This window comes from Colobus angolensis, unplaced genomic scaffold, assembly GCF_000951035.1.
Source record: "Colobus angolensis palliatus isolate OR3802 unplaced genomic scaffold, Cang.pa_1.0 Scaffold182, whole genome shotgun sequence".
In the NCBI taxonomy this organism is placed as follows: domain Eukaryota; kingdom Metazoa; phylum Chordata; class Mammalia; order Primates; family Cercopithecidae; genus Colobus; species Colobus angolensis.
The window spans coordinates 953,348-972,468 of NW_012114955.1; the positions used below are offsets into that span (position 1 = coordinate 953,348).

General features: G+C 44.2%; 1 pseudogene; it reads right to left on the bottom strand.

Moving 5' to 3' along the window:
- Positions 1 to 1,813: 1,813 nt before the first annotated feature.
- Positions 1,814 to 2,105, bottom strand: LOC105509996 (annotated as a pseudogene).
- Between the last annotated feature and the right edge of the window lie 17,016 nt (positions 2,106 to 19,121).

Here is a 19,121-nt window from a genome sequence, read left to right on the forward strand (position 1 = left end):
CATGAGGGCTCTCTTCCACTCTCAAGAGGCAGGGGGCAAGGGTATATACACACATAGGAGGCGTAACAATGAGAGCGAGTGTGAGAAATAGTTAAAAACACAGATTCTAGCATCCTAACTTGGACTTGTCCTGATTCTACCATTTTGGGGGGGCTCTGTTATTCTAGGTGAGTTCTTTTTCTCAGAGGCCAGTTTCCTCATTTGTAAAATGGCTAATAACTATGATGGAACTTTTTTTAGGATTACTACAAAAATTAAATGAGACAAAACATGGAACGCTCTTAGATGGTGCCTGGCACAGAATAGGAGCTCAGTACATAGCTTTAAAATGTGCCGTACAGGACAACACTTAATCCAACGGGTGGGGATTTCACACAAAGTATGTTTGGGCGGGCAGGTTTTGTATTGCTGCCCGCACTATATTGAATAGACTAGAGCGTGCTTCCTGCCACCATTTCTGTTTCTTTTCTGGATAAAACAGTCCTAATTAGAGACAAGCTGGGAACTAGGATGCAAATAGCATTTCCTAAAACTCCTAAACCTGCTTAATTAATCAATCCCCATCTCTGTCCACACACAAGAGGTTGCATCTTGGTCCCCTGGAGCCACAGGCCAGGAGCCAACCTGGATGTCTCTTTGTTCCGTTTATATAATAAAATCAGAGTCTACTGATCTTTTCTAATTATAGATTCTTTCCTTCCTCTTTGTCCTTGTTGCCCTTGCCCAAACTAGAGCCAAATTCTGGAGGCACCAAAAATCTCAGTGGAGGCAGAAAACATGAATAAGAGCTCAACAGACAAAGAAGGCGTCATTTCAAGTTTTGAGAACAGTACAAGCAAGGCTCAGAGGCTTCCCATGACATGGTGCTCCATGGAACAAAATGTAGCTCTGTATATAGGAACAGAGGCCCAAGCGGAACCATATGGCATGATAGCGGGGCACACAAACATGCAGCTACACTGCCTGGCTTTGAATTCCAGCTCCATCACTTATTAGCAAATTACTTAATTTCTGTGTGTCTGGATCCCTCATCTGCAAAATAGGATCAATAATAGTGCCCACCTCTAAGGGCTGTTGGGAGGATTAAATGCTCTGGCAGACGGAGATAACTTAGTATAGTGCTGGGGCATAGTAAGTACCCCATAGATATTACTGTCCCCAATTCGTATGTAAGTGTTGGAGCAGCCCACCCTTCACCATTCAACTCCAAGTCCACTTTGCACAGGAAGCTTTCTTCAATGAATCTGAAATGGCTGTCACACATCACCCCAACGTACTCATGCACTCTCATTTGTATCAGTATTTTGTTTTGGCTTTTGGTTTGTGTGTGTGTGTGTGTGTGAGGCTCTCACTCCTGTCACCCAGGCTGCAGGACAGTGGCGCAATCACGGCTCACTGCAGCCTGGACTTCCTGGGCTCAGGTTATTTTCCCACCTCAGCCTCCTGAGTAGCTGGGACTATAGGCAGACACCACCATGCCTGGCTAATTTTTTGTATTTTTTTTATAGAGACGGGGTTTCGCCTTTGCCATGTTGCCCAGGCTGGTCTCAAACTCCTAGGCTCAAGCTATCTGCCCACCTCGGCCTCCCAAAGTGCTGGAATTATAGGCATAACATTACTGTTTTTACAAACTTATTCTCCAACTGTGGGCTGGGGATTGTCACATCAGCAGAGAGGGAAGCTTACTGCAGAAAATTAGGGAGTTGTCTTGTGACACAATGACTCAGTTATGCATTCAACATTCGGTCAGCAAATATTTATTTATTTAGTTTTTAAACTAGAACATTTATCACATGACTAATCATTGAAATTCTTAAGATGAACTGGATGCTGCAACAGCTGCCCTCTTGGGTTTAGGTGTTGTTCCTTTTCAGAATCTGGCCTCAATCTGCGGCAAACAATTTTTAGGTATCTCATTCAACCAGTCCTGGTGGTATTTCACCGTTTAGCCTTGGCACCCAGTTATACTTCCTCTTGTGTTTGGCAGGGTAGCCACATTTGCCACAGGTCGTCTTCTGGAGGTGGTAGGCCTTAGAGCCATAGTGGTGGTACAACGTGTGTGTCTTATTGTGATGCTTCCCAAACGATGACATTCCCTTCATCATCTTGCTTCTGCAGCTGAGACCAAACAGACTAGAAGATAAGGCACTTCCACTATATCTGGTCAGCAAATATTTACTGAACACTTACTATGTGTCAGAAACCATGTTCCTCATAGCTTCCCCTAAAGCTCCATGTAGGAAAATTAAGCATGAGGGTGATTGATTGAAGCGTCTCGGAAAAACAAACCTTTGTCACTAACATCCCTCCTCCTGGCCATTTGCAAGATTTAGCACTGATTACCCATCTTCAAACCCCTTGTTAGTCTGTTCTCACACCCCTATAAAGAGCTATAAAGAACGGCTGGAGACTGGGTAATTTATAAAGAGGTTTAATTGACTCACAATTCTTCATGGCTGCGGATGCCTCAGGAAACTTACAATCATGGTGGAAGGGGAAGCAAACACATCCTTCTTCACATGGTGGCAGCAAGAAATGCAGAGCAAAGGGTGGGAGAAGCCCCTAAGAAAACCATCAGATCTCATGAGAACTCACTCACTATCTTGAGAACAGCAGCATGGGGGTAACTGCTCCATGATTCAATTACCTCCCACCAGGTCCATCCCAGGACACATGGGGATTATGGGAACTACAATTCAAGATGAGACTTGGGTGGGGACACAGCCACCTATATAATCCCTCTTAGAAATCATGCATTCTATCTAGGCTGCTGTAGCAGTTTCACACCTGTAATCCCAGTGCTTTGGGAGGCTGAGGTGGGAGGAACACTTGAGGCTAGGAGTTTGAGACCAGCTTGTGCAACCAAGCGAGACCCTGTCTCTACAAACAAAAAATTTAATTAGCTGGGCACAGTGGTATGTACCTGTAGTTTCAGCTGCTGGGAGTGGGGCAGGGCACTGACTCAGGAGGATCACTTGAGCCCAGGAGGTTGAGGGTGCAGCAAGTTATGATTGCACCACTGCACTCCAACCTGGGCAACAGAGAGATACCTACCCTGTCTCTAAAAGTAAGTAAGTACATTAAATAAATAAATCAATAAATAAATACAGCTGGGTGTGGTGATTCACACCTGTAATCCCAACACTTTGGGAGGCCAAGGCAGGAGGATCACTTGAGCTCAGAAGTTCAAGACCTGACTGGGCAACACTGAGACCCTGTCTCAATAAATAAAAATTTAAAAACATTGAAAAAAAAATACAACTAATGCATTCTGATTGGGTCAAGGTTCTAATTTACCCAGAGAGGTCATACATCAATTATCTAATAGCATAGGAATTCCATTATCTGATTAACTCATCTTCTGTCTACAGCCATACCACCCTGAATGCCTGATCTTGTCTGGTTAACTTATCTTCTGAAGCACATGGATCCATAATGGGCTCCAGTGGGGCTGAGAACACTAGAAATTATCTGCTTGTGTATCTGTACTATTTCCCCCTGGATTCAATTTCAGGCAGTATAGGAACTAGATAATCAGACAGTATTCCCAATACCAAACACGTAAAGCATGACAAACATTCCTTTAAATGCATAGCAGAGCTTGAGGGCGGAGGAGGAAAGGAAAGCTACAGGGACAACAAACAAACAAACAAAGCAAAGAAATGAGAACCCTGAAGCTGTGGCTGCAGGTTGGGGGAGAGGGGGTGGCTGTTGAGTAATGTTGATAACCAAAGCCTGGCATAAAGCTGGGGCCCTCAAGCACTTTGCTCTCAAGGAGGAGTGGACCAGGAGAAATCTGGCCATCAGCAAAAGGAGGAGGAGAAAGGGAAAATGTATCTGCTTCAGTCATAATTCTGGACCTTAAAAAACATTTCCACTGAGAATTTGCAATCCTGGGCTTCAGGCGTATTTGCAAACAGAATGCGTACTGTGCCTGGTCTGGGCAAACACAAGATCAAACATGAACAAACATTAGCGGTGGATTGTTAGTTCCTTGAGGAAGCTTTGCACAAAGCTTCTCTGAAAGAGCTACAGTTAACCCAGGCTACGTATGATTCCCACACAAAAAGTTTGGACAAGTAAAGCTCAAACACAAAAACTAAATCACACTGAAACAAGCCTACATGAGCAAATACCAGCATACCCAAGAAACAGCTGCATAATATCCTTTCTATTTTCCTATAATGGAATTATTAGGTATAAAGTAAAAAATAAGAATTTTTTTTTTTTTTTTTGAGACGGAGTCTCGCTCTGTCGCCCAGGCTGGAGTGCAGTGGCCGGATCTCAGCTCACTGCAAGCTCCGCCTCCCGGGTTTACGCCATTCTCCTGCCTCAGCCTCCAGAGTAGCTGGGACTACAGGTGCCCACCACCTCGCCCGGCTAGTTTTTTTGCATTTTTTAGTAGAGACAGGGTTTCACCATGTTAGCCAGGATGGTCTCGATCTCCTGACCTCGTGATCCACCCGTCTCGGCCTCCCAGAGTGCTGGGATTACAGGCTTGAGCCACCGCGCCCGGCCAAAAATAAGAATTTTTAAAATGTTTACAGAAAAATAAAAACTGAAAACATGACAAAGGTGCCATATGCTATCAAAACAGATGAGAGACATTTGAAAAAATAAATCAATAGAACATCTAAAACTGAAAGCCATGATAATCAAAATTAAAAACTCAATGGGCAAGTTAAACAGCAGATTAGATAGGATGGAAGACAGAATTAGTGAACCAAAAAAAAATACAAAAATGAAAACAAGCCAAACCCCCTCCCCCACAAGATCTAAAAAGTTATACAGAATGAAGCAGAGAGGGACAAAAACTTGGAAAATATGAAGGAAATATTAAGAGACATGAAGACAAGACTGAGTAAGATGAACATGCATCCAATTGAAGTACTGAAAGGAGAAAATAGAATAGAGAGAGGCAATATTTTAAGATATAGTGGCTGAGAACCGTCCAGAAGCAATGAATGACATGAAACCCTCAACTTCTATCATCAAGGAAGCTAGATGACAAAGGAATAATATTTTTAAATGTGTAAGAGTAAATAACAGGTCGGGCATGGGCGCTCACACCTGTAATCCCAGCACTTTGGGAGGCTGAAGCAGGCAGCTTGTTTGAGCCCAGGAGTTTGAGACCAGCCTAGGCAACATGGCGAAACCCCTTGTCTACCAAAAAAAAAAAAAAATTAGCCAGGCATGGTGGAGCATGCCTGTAGTCCCAGCTACCTGGGAGGCTGAGGTGGGAGGATTGCTTGAGCCTGGGAGGCAGAGGTTGCAGTGAGCTGAGATCACACAACTACAGTTCAGCCTGGGCAACAGAGCGAAAACCCTGTTTCAAAAAAAAAAAAAAGTAAATAACTAGCAAACTAGAATTTTATACTTAGTCAAGATAACATTTAAAAGCAAGAGGACCTATCGAATGGGAGAAGTATTTGCAAATCATGTATCTGATAAGGGACTTGTATCCAGAATATATAAAGAACTTCTACAACTGAAAAATAAAAAGACATATAACCTGATTTGAAAATAGGCACAGAATTTTTTATTTATTTATTTTTTTTTTGAGATGGAGTTTTGCTCTTGTTGCCCAGGCTGGAGTGCAATGGCACAATCTCAGCTCACTGCAACCTCCGCCTCCCAGGTTCAAGCAGTTCTCCTGCCTCAGCCTCCCTTGCAGCTGGGATTACAGGTGCCCGCCACCATGCCCAGCTAATTTTTTGTATATTTAGTAGAGACGGGGTTTCACTATGTTGGCCAGGGTGGTCTTGAACTCCTGACCTCTGGCGATCCACTCACCTCGGCCTCCCAAAGTGCTGGGATTACAGGCGTGAGCCATCGTGCCCAGCCACTTTTTGTTTTTTTTTTTTTTTTGAGACAGAGTCTTGCTCATCACCCAGGCTGGGGTGCAGTGGGGTGATCTCGGCTCACTGCAGCTTCTGCCTCCCAGGTTCAAGCAATTCTCCTGCCTCAGCCTCCCAAGTAGCTGGGATTACAGGTGCCTGCGACCATGCCCGGCTACAACTGGGTGAAGGATTTGAATAGACATTTCTCCAAAGGAGGCTTACAAATAGCCAATATACTGATAAAAAGATGTTCAACATCATTAGTCATTAGGGAAATACAAATGAAATCCACAATGAGATACTACTTAACAACCACCAGGCTGGCTAAAATTAAAAAAAGTAAAGACAATAACAAGTGTTGACAGGACGTGGGGAAATTGGAACCTTTCTATATTGCTGGTAGAATTACAGAATGATGCAGCCACTCTGGAAAACAGTTTGGCAATTCCTCAAAATATTAAACACAGAGATACCATATAACCCAGCAGTTCTACTCCTAGTTGTAGACCCAAGAGAACTGAAAACATATATCTACACAAAAACATGTACACAAATATTCATATCAGCTTTATTCATAATAGCTAGGGTGAAAACTAACCCAAATGTCCATCAATTGATGAATGGATAATAAAATATGGTATATCCATACAACAGAATATTACTTGGACACGAATGAAATTCTGATACAAGCTACAACATAGATGAAACTTGAAAACATTGTGCAAGTTGGAAGAAACTGAGGCAGGAGAATAGCAGAGTAAGCTGGAGGTGAAGCGGATCCTTGGACGTAAGCTAGCTTAATCAGTAGCAAAAGCAAAACATGCAAAATAGCAGAAGTAGAATACACAAAATAAGGGAGTAAGCGATATGTACATAAGGGAGAAGCAGTGAGTTGAAACATGCAAGATAAGAAAAAGAAGGGCTTGCAGTAGCAATTTGGTCACAAAAAAATAACAGTAAAGATAAGCAATTTGGTCAAAAGACATAAAGTAAGGTTAAGCAAGTGGGAAAAAAAAAACATATAAAAGGCCATGAAATGTAACAAACTGGGACTGATACCACTCGCTGGTCAGCCTGCTCTCTCCTCTCTGGGAGTGTTACTAAGCATAACAAATTTTTGCTGCTTTGCTATGCTATCTGTGTCACGTCCAGTTCTTTGTTTGGGACACCAAGAGCCAGGAACTACACGGTACCATCCATTAGCAAAACCAGACACAAAAGGTCATATATTAAATTATTCATTTACATGAAATGTCCAGAATAGTATTCCTTTGTATGGAATCTAAAAAGTATAGGCCCATTGCATGGCTCATGCCTGTAGTCCCAACATTTTGGGAGGCCAAGGTAGAAGGACCACTTGAGCTCAGGGGTTTGAGACCAGCCTGGACAACATAGAGAGACCCAGTCTCTACAAAAATAAAAAATAAAAAAATTAGCTGGGCGTGGTAGCGCATGCTTGTAGTCCCAACTACTCAAGAGGCTGAGGTGGGAGGATCCCTTGAGTTGTGGAGTTCAAGGCTGCAGTGAGCTATGATGGCACCACTGCACTCCGGCCTAGGTGACAGGGCAAGACCCCATCTCAAAAAAGAGTTGTTGGTGTGAGAAGAGTAGAAATTTGTGCCTTAGGGGAACCCAGGAGTGTGGCCTGTACCCAAAATTACTCCCTGGGTAATACTGATGAGGGAGCTGCTCTTCTGAAGCCTTGTTTCTTCTGGTCCCTTGCACCTCCGCTCCCAGCTCACCCTGGTCTGCTCCCAGATATCCTGTACCCCTAGAAGTCCAGAAGACACCCATTCTTATCACCCTTGTGGTAGCTAGTGTCCTATAGCACTATCTGCCTGCCTTCTTCCCATCCCTTCCCCATGATCCAACACAGCCTTCTGGTGTCCTAAAAGGAGTTAGTCTGACATATCCCCAGCAAATGTGCAGATGGTGTCAAGAAATCTTTTCCCCTCCCTATATTACAAACCACTCCGCTCCATCTGTATTAGTTTCCTAGGGCAGTGGTAATAAAGTATCACAAATTAGGTGATTTATAACAATATAAATTTATTCTCTCACTGTTCTGGAGGCTGGAAGTTTGAAATCAGGGCATTGGCAGGGCCATGCTGCCAACTAGGGGAGGATCCTTCCTTGCTTTTTCCAGCTTCTGATGTCCCCACACACTCCTTGGCTCATGGCACCCTAACTCTAATCTCTCTGCCTCTGGCATCACATGGCCATCTTCCTTCTGTCTGTTCAAATTTTCCTCTTCTTATAAGGACACCAGTCACATTGGATTAGGGCCCACCCTAACCCAGTGCCCCTCACTCCATATCCTCATTTGCAAATCAAGAGAATACTATTAGGACTGTGTGTGCATGGAACAAAAGAAAATGGGTGCTTTCACACAGTGTGCCTAGGAAGGCTATTTCACAGTATGGAACAAGAGCTTTAAAAGGTGTGCTGGCTGTGTGTAGTGGCTCACACCTGTAATCTCAACACTTTGGGAGGCCGAGGCAAGAAGATGGCTTGGGCCCAGGAGTTCGAGACCAGCCTGGGCAACATGGTGAGACCCCTGTCTCTACAAAAAATAAAAATAAAAGAACAAAAGTATCAGGAGTGGTGGTGTGCCTGTGGTACCAGCTATTTGGGAGGCTAAGATGGGAAGATTGCTTGAGCTCAGGAGGTCAAGACTGCAACAAGCCATGATAGCATCATTGCACTCCAGCCTGGGTGACAGAGTGAGATCCTGTCTCAAAAATAAAACAAAATAAAAAAACAAAGGCATGACTTCTGGCTTTTACTCATAGGTGTTACTCTTAAGGAAATAATTGGGCAAGCATACAAAAATGTAAGTATAAAGATATTCATTGCAGCTTTGTTTAAAACAGTAAAAAGAAGCACAAACATTCTAACTGAATGCAAAGGAGAATTTATTTGCTCTTAAAGAGGTTGCAATTCAGCTGAATTCTTTACTTTTACCTATGTTTCCTTCTCTTAGAACCACAACTCACTTGCAGATATTAAAATGGTGTCCTTTTATGAAACAATTAGAAACTTGAATATTGTTTGATGGTATTAGGAATCGCTGTTGATATTTTAGCTGTGTAACAGTGTTTTAGCTTTGTTAAAAATGTGTAAACTTTATTTTTTTATTTTTTTTTTCTGAGATAAGTTCTTTTTGTGTCACTCAGGCTGGAGTGCCGTGGTGCAATTACAGCTCACTGCAGCCTCAACCTCCCTGGCTCAAGCTATCCTCCTGCCTCAGCCTCCCGAGTAGCTGGGACTACAGGTACCTGCCACCAGGCCCGGCTCATTTTTTAATTTGTTTGTAGAGATGAGGTCTTCCAAGATTGTTGCCTGAGTTGGTCTCGAGCTCCTGGGTTCAAGCGATCCTCCCGTCTTGGCCTCCCAAAGTGCTGGGATTACAGGCATGAGCGACGGCACCCGGCCTCAAATCTTCAGCTTTTACAGATGCATACCAGATATTCGCAGCTGAATTGACAGGCTGTATAGGATGTTCTTCAAATAACACAGGCACGGTGAAAGCACGTGTGTGTGTGAATGGGGCAGAATTGGTCATAGGGTTGCTGGTGGCTGAAGATTGGATACCTGTAAGCTATTCTGCTCATCTGTCTACTTTTGTGTATGATCTAAATTCTCCATAATAAAAAGTTAAACAAAGTATATATCCAGTTGAATTCTGTTTTTGTAGAATCTTCTAGGTATCACAACTTCATAGGCGGCTCTATTAACACTTCTCCATTATGTAATTTCTCTAAAATGTCTGTTTCTCTAACTTAATTGTTTTCCAGGATGAAATGAGTATGAAAGTACTTGAGGGACTGACAGCCTTCTACATATAGAAGAGATTATTAGGACTCATTAGTGTTCTAAATATGTATTATTGTACTCTTTAGTGGAGAAAGAATTAAGTTAAATTTTTGGCTTCAAATAATTCATAGTCTAAAATTTTCCTGGATTTAAAGTGACTTTTCTCAAAAAGACAATGCAGGAAGGGGTAATAATAAGACCATGTGTGTAATGAGGCTGAGTTTGGTGCTGAAAAACTCAGCTTCCTTTGATCAATCAGATCTCTGGAGGTGGGACGGGACACTCCTATTCATTGCTGCATTTCCAGCACCCAGCATAGCCTCTGGCACACGACATAGGATAATAATAATAGTGGTGATAATAATAATACAATAGAACTAACAATTTTTGAGCTTCAGTGCCAAACAATGTGCAACTGCTTTGCCTGAATAATTTCATTTCATCTTCAAAACACTCCTAGGGGAGTGTCTCAATATCACATTGAGAGAAAACTGATTCGAATACTGAGCCTCAGGAAGATTAAGTTACTCACGCAAGGTCATCCAGTCAGAGAGTGTGGGGCTGGCTTTGAACTCACGTCTGTTTGTCCTGGAAGTCACTACTTTTTAAATCAAGATGCCCTGAAATGCCAACGTGAAAAATCTGGTTCTCTTAGTGTGTCTCTTCTTGCAGGGACAGTGAGGACAGCAGGCTATTGGAGCTTGGTGACACTTGCCTCTGCAATTCCCTAGGCAGCTCCCCCAGCTCAGATTCTACACCTTCAGGCTACTTCCTGTTGTCTTTTGGGTCCCCAAACAGACTTTTGTACAGAGAAAAGAAAACACTCACTAACCAATAAGCACAAGGCCTGGCAGGTTTATGTTTATTTCTCTCTGTTATTTAATAAATTGAAGTTAATTAATAAGTGTTCATATGTCAATTTTGTGTGATTTTTTTTAACTAATTTGAGTTATTGTAACTGTACATATTATATAGTGTATTTGTATTAATTTTATTTTTTTTTGAGACGGAGTTTCACTCTTGTTGCCCAGGCTGGAGTGCAGTGGCATGATCTCAGCTCACTACAACCTCCACCTCCTGGGTTCAAGCAATTCTCCTGCCTCAGCCTCCTGAGTAGCTGGGATTACAGGCATCTGCCACCATGCCCAGCTAATTTTTGTATTTTTAGTAAAGACAGGGTTTCACCATGTTGGTCAGGCTGCTCTCGAGCTCCTGACCGCAGGTGATCCGCCCACCTTGGCCTCCCGAAGAGCTGAGATTACAGATGTGAGCCACTGCGCCTGGCCATTTTTATTAATTTTTAACTTTTATTATACGTGAGTCATATATAAACTTAAGTGATTTGAGTGATAAGGCCCAGAGCCTTGTCATCTAAGGGTGTGATGATACTATCAAGCTTTCAGATCTATCAGTTAAATAATTAAGAGGTAGGAGGGAAGAAGTGTCCTAAAGGCAAGTAGCTCAGTTTCTAAAATGCCTTGCCCAGTGGGTTTTTCATAGTTGACATTTACTAAATAGTTGTTGAATAAATGACTGTGAAAAAGAAGAAAACAGTCATAAAGAAAATTGGAAGCAAATAGGCCAGGTGTTGTGGCTCATGCCTGTAATCCCAGCACTTTGGGAGGCTGAGGCAGGAGGACTGCTTAAACCCAGGAATTCAAGACCAGTCTGGGTAACATAGCAAGACCCAATCTCTACTACTAAATAGTAAAACTTATTTACAAAAAACTAAAAGCAGCCGGGCGTGGTGGCTCACGCCTATAATTCCAACACTTTGGGAGGCCAAGGCGGATGGATCACTTGAGGTCAGGAGTTTGAGACCAGCCTGGCATGGTGAAACCCCATCTCTACTAAAAATACAAAAATTGGCTGGTGTCATGGCACTCACCTGCACTCCCAGCTACTCGGGAGGCTGAGACAGGAGTATTGCTTGAACCCAGGAGGCAGAGGTTGCAGTGAGCTGAGATCATGCCACTGCACTCCAGCCTGGGCGACAGAGTGAGACTCTGTCTCAAAGAAAAACAAAACAAAGGCCGGGCGTAGTGGCTCAAGCCTGTAATCCCAGCACTTTGGGAGGCCGAGACGGGCGGATCACGAGGTCAGGAGATCGAGACCATCCTGGCTAACATGGTGAAACCCCGTCTCTACTAAAAATACAAAAATTGGCTGGTGTCATGGCACTCACCTGCACTCCCAGCTACTCGGGAGGCTGAGGTAGGAGAATGGCGCAAACCCGGGAGGCGGAGCTTGCAGTGAGCTGAGATTCGGCCACTGCACTCCGGTCTGGGCGACGGAGCGAGACTCCGCCTCAAAAAAAAAAAGAAAAACAAAACAAAACAAAACAAAAAAACTGAAAGCAAATAGGCAGGGAAATATTTTCGTAAGTACAATAACAAGGTCTCAATTTCTTTTTTTTTTTATGAGATGGAGTCTCGCTGTGTTGCCCAGGCTGGAGTACAATGGCGTGATCTCGGCTCACTGCAACCTCCACCCCTCCAGGTTTTAAGCAATTCTCTGCCTCAGCCTCTGGAGTAGCTGGCATTACAGGCGCGTGCCACCACACCCGGCTAATTTTTTTGTATTTTTAGTAGAGACGGGGTTTCACCATCTTGGTCAGGCTGGTCTTGAACTCCTGACCTCGTGATCCACTCACCTCGGCCTCCCAAAGTGCTGGGATTACAGGCGTGAGCCACTGCGCCCGGCCTCAATTTCTTAATATATCAGGAACTTGCAAAATAGATAAGAAAAGCATGAAATCTTCAATAGAAAAATGATAATGCTAAATAAATGCAGAATGAATAAATGAAAGAATAAGTGGGGGCTAATAGAGAGATGCTTTTCCTGGAATTTAACATGTTAATTTTTTTTAGGGGCTTTCCAGTGAAGACCCAAAGACCTGCTAGACAAATTCTCAAAGAGCTGTAACACTAACATATTAATTTTCCAAGAGTACATTGGGGACCATATGAAGACAAGCGGACCTCAGGTATGTGAAGGGGGACTTAGAAAATGCAAAGAGCTCAGCTGCAGAGCTGGCTTAAGCCTTTTTCAGATGCACAGGAGGACAGGAAAGGAACTGCTGCATGGCCTGGCAGAACAATCAGATGTCCCAAGTTAGGGAAAGTAGACAGAAAAATCCAGAAGTATACACTGGTGAGCTCCCTGCTTTGGAAGTAGGAATGTGGCTTTACTGGGAAGCTACCCTTTGAGGAGGAAATCCAACTCTACAGGTAGGCAGCAGTCTCCCAACAGCAGAGTTGGGGAGAGAGCTAGAGGAGGAGGAGGAGGGAAAGGGCCTACCTGGAGCAAGGCCAGCTCTCTGTTCTTCCCTGATGGGTGGGTCACAGTGGCCCAGCCTCTGGGACAGGGTTAGGGGAAACCTGGGCTCTGATGACAGCGGCAACTTCTCAGTCTTGTCTGGCACATAAAAATAGCTTTTCCAGGTGATGTGACTCTGGGGCTTAGCCAACTGCAGGCCTGGTTACTGTGCTTGGTTACCGGCCTTTGCCCTGTCTCCAGATCTTGGAACGACTTTGGCTTTACACACATCCCCCTAGGGGCCTCATAAGTGAAGCCTCATCTTCAGGAGACAAGGGTGACTTTTCATAGTTGCCCCCTTTGTGGGAAGAGTATGCTGACCTTTAGGAGTGGAGGAAGGGCATTTCCCTCTTCCTTGGCTTCGAAAACATAGGGGAGCTCAGCCAGCCCATGTCTACTGTTTCCTGGGTAATTCACTAAGCCAACCAAAGAACCTGAACTTCCTGCAGTGATGAGGCCAACACACAGTTTCAGGTACACAAAACCACCAAGAGTCACATGCCTCCTGACTCACAGACCTACCCCAGGAGGCTGTGAAAGCAGCACACAACCAGGCCCAGGCCCTCGGGGTACCAGGAGTCACATGAACAATGAGAACATCAACAGGCCTGAGGCCACTGACAGGTGCAAAGGTTCCTAGGGTACACACATTTGCCCTAATATACACATACCTGTCCTGATTTACATACTCAGAGCCCCCTGGGCAGTACATATCCCATGATGCACTGAGTTCCTTATTTTGGGTAGAACTCCCTTTTAGAGCTAGTACCCAGGCTGCTCATTTTCCTTGCTATGAAGGAAGATTCTCCACATCCCTCTATTCCTCCTTCTCCCTGATTTCTCCCTGTTGTGCAGATAGAGAAGTGGCAAGGGACAATGGTGATTTAATTCCAGAAGACTGAGGAACCAAGGCTACAAAGACTCTATAAAAGCACTTAGTTATAGAATCTAATTGGCTATAAGGAATGCTTAGAGCCATTATCAAGCTCAGCCTGTTTTCACAAGGATCCTAAGGCTAGAGAAGCAAAGAAGTTTGCCCAATGTCCCAGGCTGGGCAGTGGCTGAGGCTGAATTTGATGATATAGGTGAGATAGGCAGGTTCAGTCTAGCTGGAGAATTTAGTTAGCTCAGGGGTGGGGTTGGCTTACTGATTTTTTTTTTTTGAGACAGAGTCTCGCTCTGTCACCCAGGCTGGAGTGCAGTGGCGCGACCTCAGCTCACGGCAGCCTCTGTCTCCTGGGTTCAAATGATTCTCCTGCCTCAGCCTCCCAAGTAGCGGGGACTACAGGTGTGTGCCACCATACCCAGCTAATTTTTGTATTTTTACTAGAGATGGGGTTTCACTATGTTGGCCAGGCTGGTCTCAAGCTCCTGACCTCAGGTAATCCAACTGCCTTGGCCTCCCAAAGTGCTGGGATTACAGGCGTAAGCCACTGCACCCAGCCTGGTTTACTGATCTTTAGTGCATGTGAGTAATAGATTGGTCCACTGATATTGATAACAACTGAGCATCTAGTTTGCACAAGGCACAGACTAAGAAGCAAATATATATTTAAATCTTAAAACAACCCTCTCAAAGTTAAAGGAAATAATTAATTAACAGAGATGATCAATGAATAAGGATGATGCTTACAATACATTTTTAAAATTTTATTTTGGCCGAGTGCAGTGGCTCACACCTGTAATCCCAACACTTTGGGAGGCCAAGGCGGGTGGATCACTTGAGGTCAGGAGTTTGAGATCAGCCTGGCCAACATGGCAAAACCCTGTCTCTACTAAAAATATAAAAATCAGCCAGGCATGGTGGCAGGTGCCTGTAATCACAGCTACTCAAGAGGCTGAGGCAGAAGAATCACTTGAACTCAGGAGGTACAGGTTGTAGTGAGCCAAGATCACACCACTGCACTCCAGCCTGGGTGACAGAGCAAGACTCCATTTCAAAAAAAAAAAATTATTTTGGATTCAGTGGGTACATGTGCAGATTTGTTACATGAGTATATTGCATAACGGGCTTCTAGTGAACCCATCACCCTAACAGTGAACACTGCACTCAGTGAGTAGTTTTTCCAAAGGGACCCCCTTTGGAGTCCCTGGTAAGAACTTTTAAGAAAATACACAAGACATTCTCTAGACAGAACATGCTTATCAACTGAGAGGCATAAACATCAAATGCCGTATCAGCACGTGATATTCCAACATGCAAAAGAACCCAGGATGGGGGACTGGGGAGGTTTTCAGGGTCAAATGGGAGAGCTGGGAGCCTGAGACACCAACAGTTGTAGCTGACTTTCAGGATCTGTCAGGCGAGGGGCTGAGGGGTTCAGTGTGGGTAGGGCTTTGGGCCTTCATCGTTGACAGGAGGGATTCTGACTGGACAGCTTTTTCTCCAGTTCTTTAGCCAAAGGAGGAGGGGTCACTGGGAGAAGGAAAAAAGGGTGGGAGTCTCCTCAAAGACCAGTTGTCCTCTACCTCATTACCCCCTCTCCTAACAGCAGCCACTGTCCTTCTTGGCTAAGATAAGAGGCAGCAGGAACAGCCCCCTGCCCTGCTCTAGCTGAGTTGGAGCAGAGCCACGGAGTGAGTTGGCTGGTGGCAGAAATGTCTGGGCATCTGTGTCTGGGCGAGAGGTGCCAGCTGTCTAGGCGGAGAGAAAATGTGCCCATGTGCACACACATGTGTGTAAAGGTAGGGCATGTGTGAGTGAACACATGTAGCAGAGGGAAGAGCAGCTGTTGTAATTGTGAATGACAACAGCATAGACACCAGGAGAACCCCACTGTCTCCCAATCCATAGACTCAGACTCTGCCTCCCTGCCAGGAGCAAGACACCTGTCTCCTCTGGTAGCACCTCCGCCATCTGCCACGCAGCAATGGAGCTCATTTGAGTCTGGCCCTTTTGCGGCTAACTTGGGCTCTCCCATGCTCAGAGAGCCCACTGTGACCGCCAAGAGAAGGTGACAGCAAGGAGGAAGTCTCCCTCTATGTTCTAACATTCAATGATTTTATGGTTCCATGAAGGAAAAAGAGAGCAACGTGTCAATACACAGATTTATCCTAAACTGCTAAATGGAAATAACTTGGAGAACAGCACTGAATGAGTAAACTCTTAAATACATGTCTCCAGTGAGTTTCCTTTTTGATTCTAATTAACTCCATAAGACAGAGGACTGTCCCCAAGCCTTTATTGAGATGAGAAAATAGGGACTTCTTCACCCCAAATCTTTCCTAAGGTTTTTTTATTTACATACTTTTTCAAAACATTCATTGAATATTTTTTCTTCGTCTTATAATACATGCTCATAGTAGAAAAATTGAAACTCAGGAAACTATCAAACCTCCATAATCCACCCCATTCTCACTTTACTTCCACAGGCCCCAGATATGCCTGCTATAGGATACTCCACCATGTTAAAATGAGCCCATATCTCACATCTGAAGTTACTATGCTGAGTTGAAACTGTCTAGTTGGCCAGGTGCGGTGGCTCATGCCTGTAATCCTTGCACTTGGGAGGCTGAGGCGGGCAGATCACTTGAGACCAGGAGTTCAAAACCAGCCTGGCTAACATGGTGAAACCCCATCTCTACTAAAACTACAAAAAAATTAGCCAGACGTGGTGATAGGCAGCTGTAATCCCAGCTACTCAAGAGGCTGAGGCAGGAGAATTGCTTTAACCTGGGAGGTGGAGGTTACAGTGAGCCGCGATCGTGCCACTGCACTCTAGCCTGGGTGACAGAGCAAAACTCCGTCTCAAAAAAAAAAAAAGAAACTGTCTAGTTAACATATATTTTGCAGACCTTTGATTAAATGTTTGTGAATTTTAGTTTTGTCATTTAAATTTTTTTGAAGTCAATATATTTTGTTTTCTATATCTCAAATATGTTTGAGAGTCCTTGAAAAGTCTATAGGCCCCAGGAACTGTGCTTATTGTGACTAAAGAATAAGAGGACCCTGCTCGGTAAAAAATGTTACTATTTAAGAGTAGATATACTGTCAGTCTCTCTCTCTCTCTCTCTCTCTCTCTCTATGTATTTATCATGGTTAACTTAAAGGGCCCATACAGTTTTGAATACTGTTTTTCTCCTATTCCACATTATTCATCCAGTATTTCCCAAACAGAGCTTGAGAGCAGAGGCCTGCTGTGTTGGTGGGAGTCCGCCACCCACACCACAGCTTCTCAGTGCAGGTTCTAGGACCACCCACCTCTTAGGTAGAAAGGCTCTGAGAGAGACAGCTTGTCTCCCTCAGCCCTGTGCTTCACAGATGAGGAAACTGAGGCCTGAAGAAGTGACTGGCCCCAGGCGACTGGTTAGTTAGTGCCACAACCAGACTCAGAATTTAGGTTGCTGGCTCAGGTAGGGGGTGAAGAAGTCACTGCTTGTCTTGTTTGCCCTCTGCCCATCTTCCAGGGCCAACTCTCTGTGGGCACCTTCCTCTGGTGCCATACTGCCAGGCCCTCCCACTCCACTCCCACTTCTCACTAGCTGCTCCAAGCTCTTGACCCAATTTCCCCATCCAAACTCCTGTGTTTGTTTTCCCTTCATTGTCACCATGTTGCTCAAGCTGTAAATTTACAAAATGTTCGTAAATTTTAATTTTTTTCTCTGATGGTAAAAGAAACAGATGCACACAGGAGAAAATAGGAGGAAAAAAGGAGTTCATTATCATATCACCCAGAGATGATCATTGTAAAAATGTTGTGCAACAAACATCAATAAATAGAATCAGAAATTGATCAGCTGCTCTGTTATTATTATTAATTTTTTTAGAGACGGGGTCTTGTCATGTTGCCTAGGCTGGTCTTGAACTCTTGGGCTTAAGCAATGCTCCCACGTCAGCTTCCCAAAGTGCTAAGATTACAGGCATCAGCCACCATGCTTGGTATGTTCCTTTCAGTTATAAAATATCTCAGATACACAAACATGATTCATTCATTCAACAATATTTGTTGAGCATGTACTACATGGAAGGCACTGTTTTGGGTTTAGGAACACAGTAATTGACACAATAGTCTGAGTCCTTGTTCTCAAGGAGCTACATTCTAGTGGAGGAAGACAGATAATCAACAAATAAATATAAAATAGTGTTGAGTACTATGAAGAAAAAATAAAACAGGGTAAAGGAGAAGAGTAGGTGTTGAGTGTTGCTGTACATGAAATGATTAGGAAAGCCTCCCTGAGAAACGACATTTGATCAGAGTCCAGAGGGAAGTGACAGAGCAAGCCAAATATTGAGTGAACATGTTTCAGACACTGAGGACATAATAGTGAATAAAAGTGACATTCCACTCTGGGCCATCGGTTTTCCTCTTCATTGTAGACACTTTGTACTATTTTACCTAATGGCCTGAAGACTGAATTGTACAGGAAGGGAAGGAAGAGGAAGAGCTACCCTTAACATTTTAATTTTTTTTGGCCGGGCGCGGTGGCTCATGCCTGTAATCCCAGCACTTTGGGAGGCTGAGGCAGGTGGATCACCTGAGGTCAGGAGTTTGAGACCAGCCTGGCCAACATGGTAAAACCCCATCTCTACTAAAAAAAATTAAAACTTAGCTGGGTGTGGTGACTGGCACCTGTAGATCAGCTACTCAGGAGGTTGAGGCAGGAGAATCGCTTGAACCCGGGAGGCGGAAGTTGCAATGAGCTGAGATCACACCACTGCACTCCAGCCTGGGTGACAGAGTGAGACTCTGTCTCAAAAAAATAAAAAATAATAATAAATATAAATATATTTATTTATTTATTTAATAAGGTTGGTCTTGAACTCCTGACCTCAACTAATCCACCCGCCTTGGCCTACCAAAGTTCTGGGATTATAGGCGTGAGCCACTGCGCCCAACCAACTCCTAACACTTTAATATACAGACTTAAAAGTCTAAAATTGGCTGGGCATGGTGGCTTACACCTGTAATCCCCGCACTTTGTGAGGCTGAGGCAGTGGATCACTTCAAGTAAATCACTTGAGGTCAGGAGTTCGGGAGCAGCCTGGCCAACATGGTGAAACCCTGTCTCTACTAAGAATACAAAATTTAGCTGGGCCTGGTGGTAGGCGCCTGTAATCCCAGTTACTCGGGAGGCTGAGGCAGGAGAATCACTTGAACCTGGGAGGCAGAGGTTGCAGTGAGCCGAGACTGCACCACTGCATTCCAG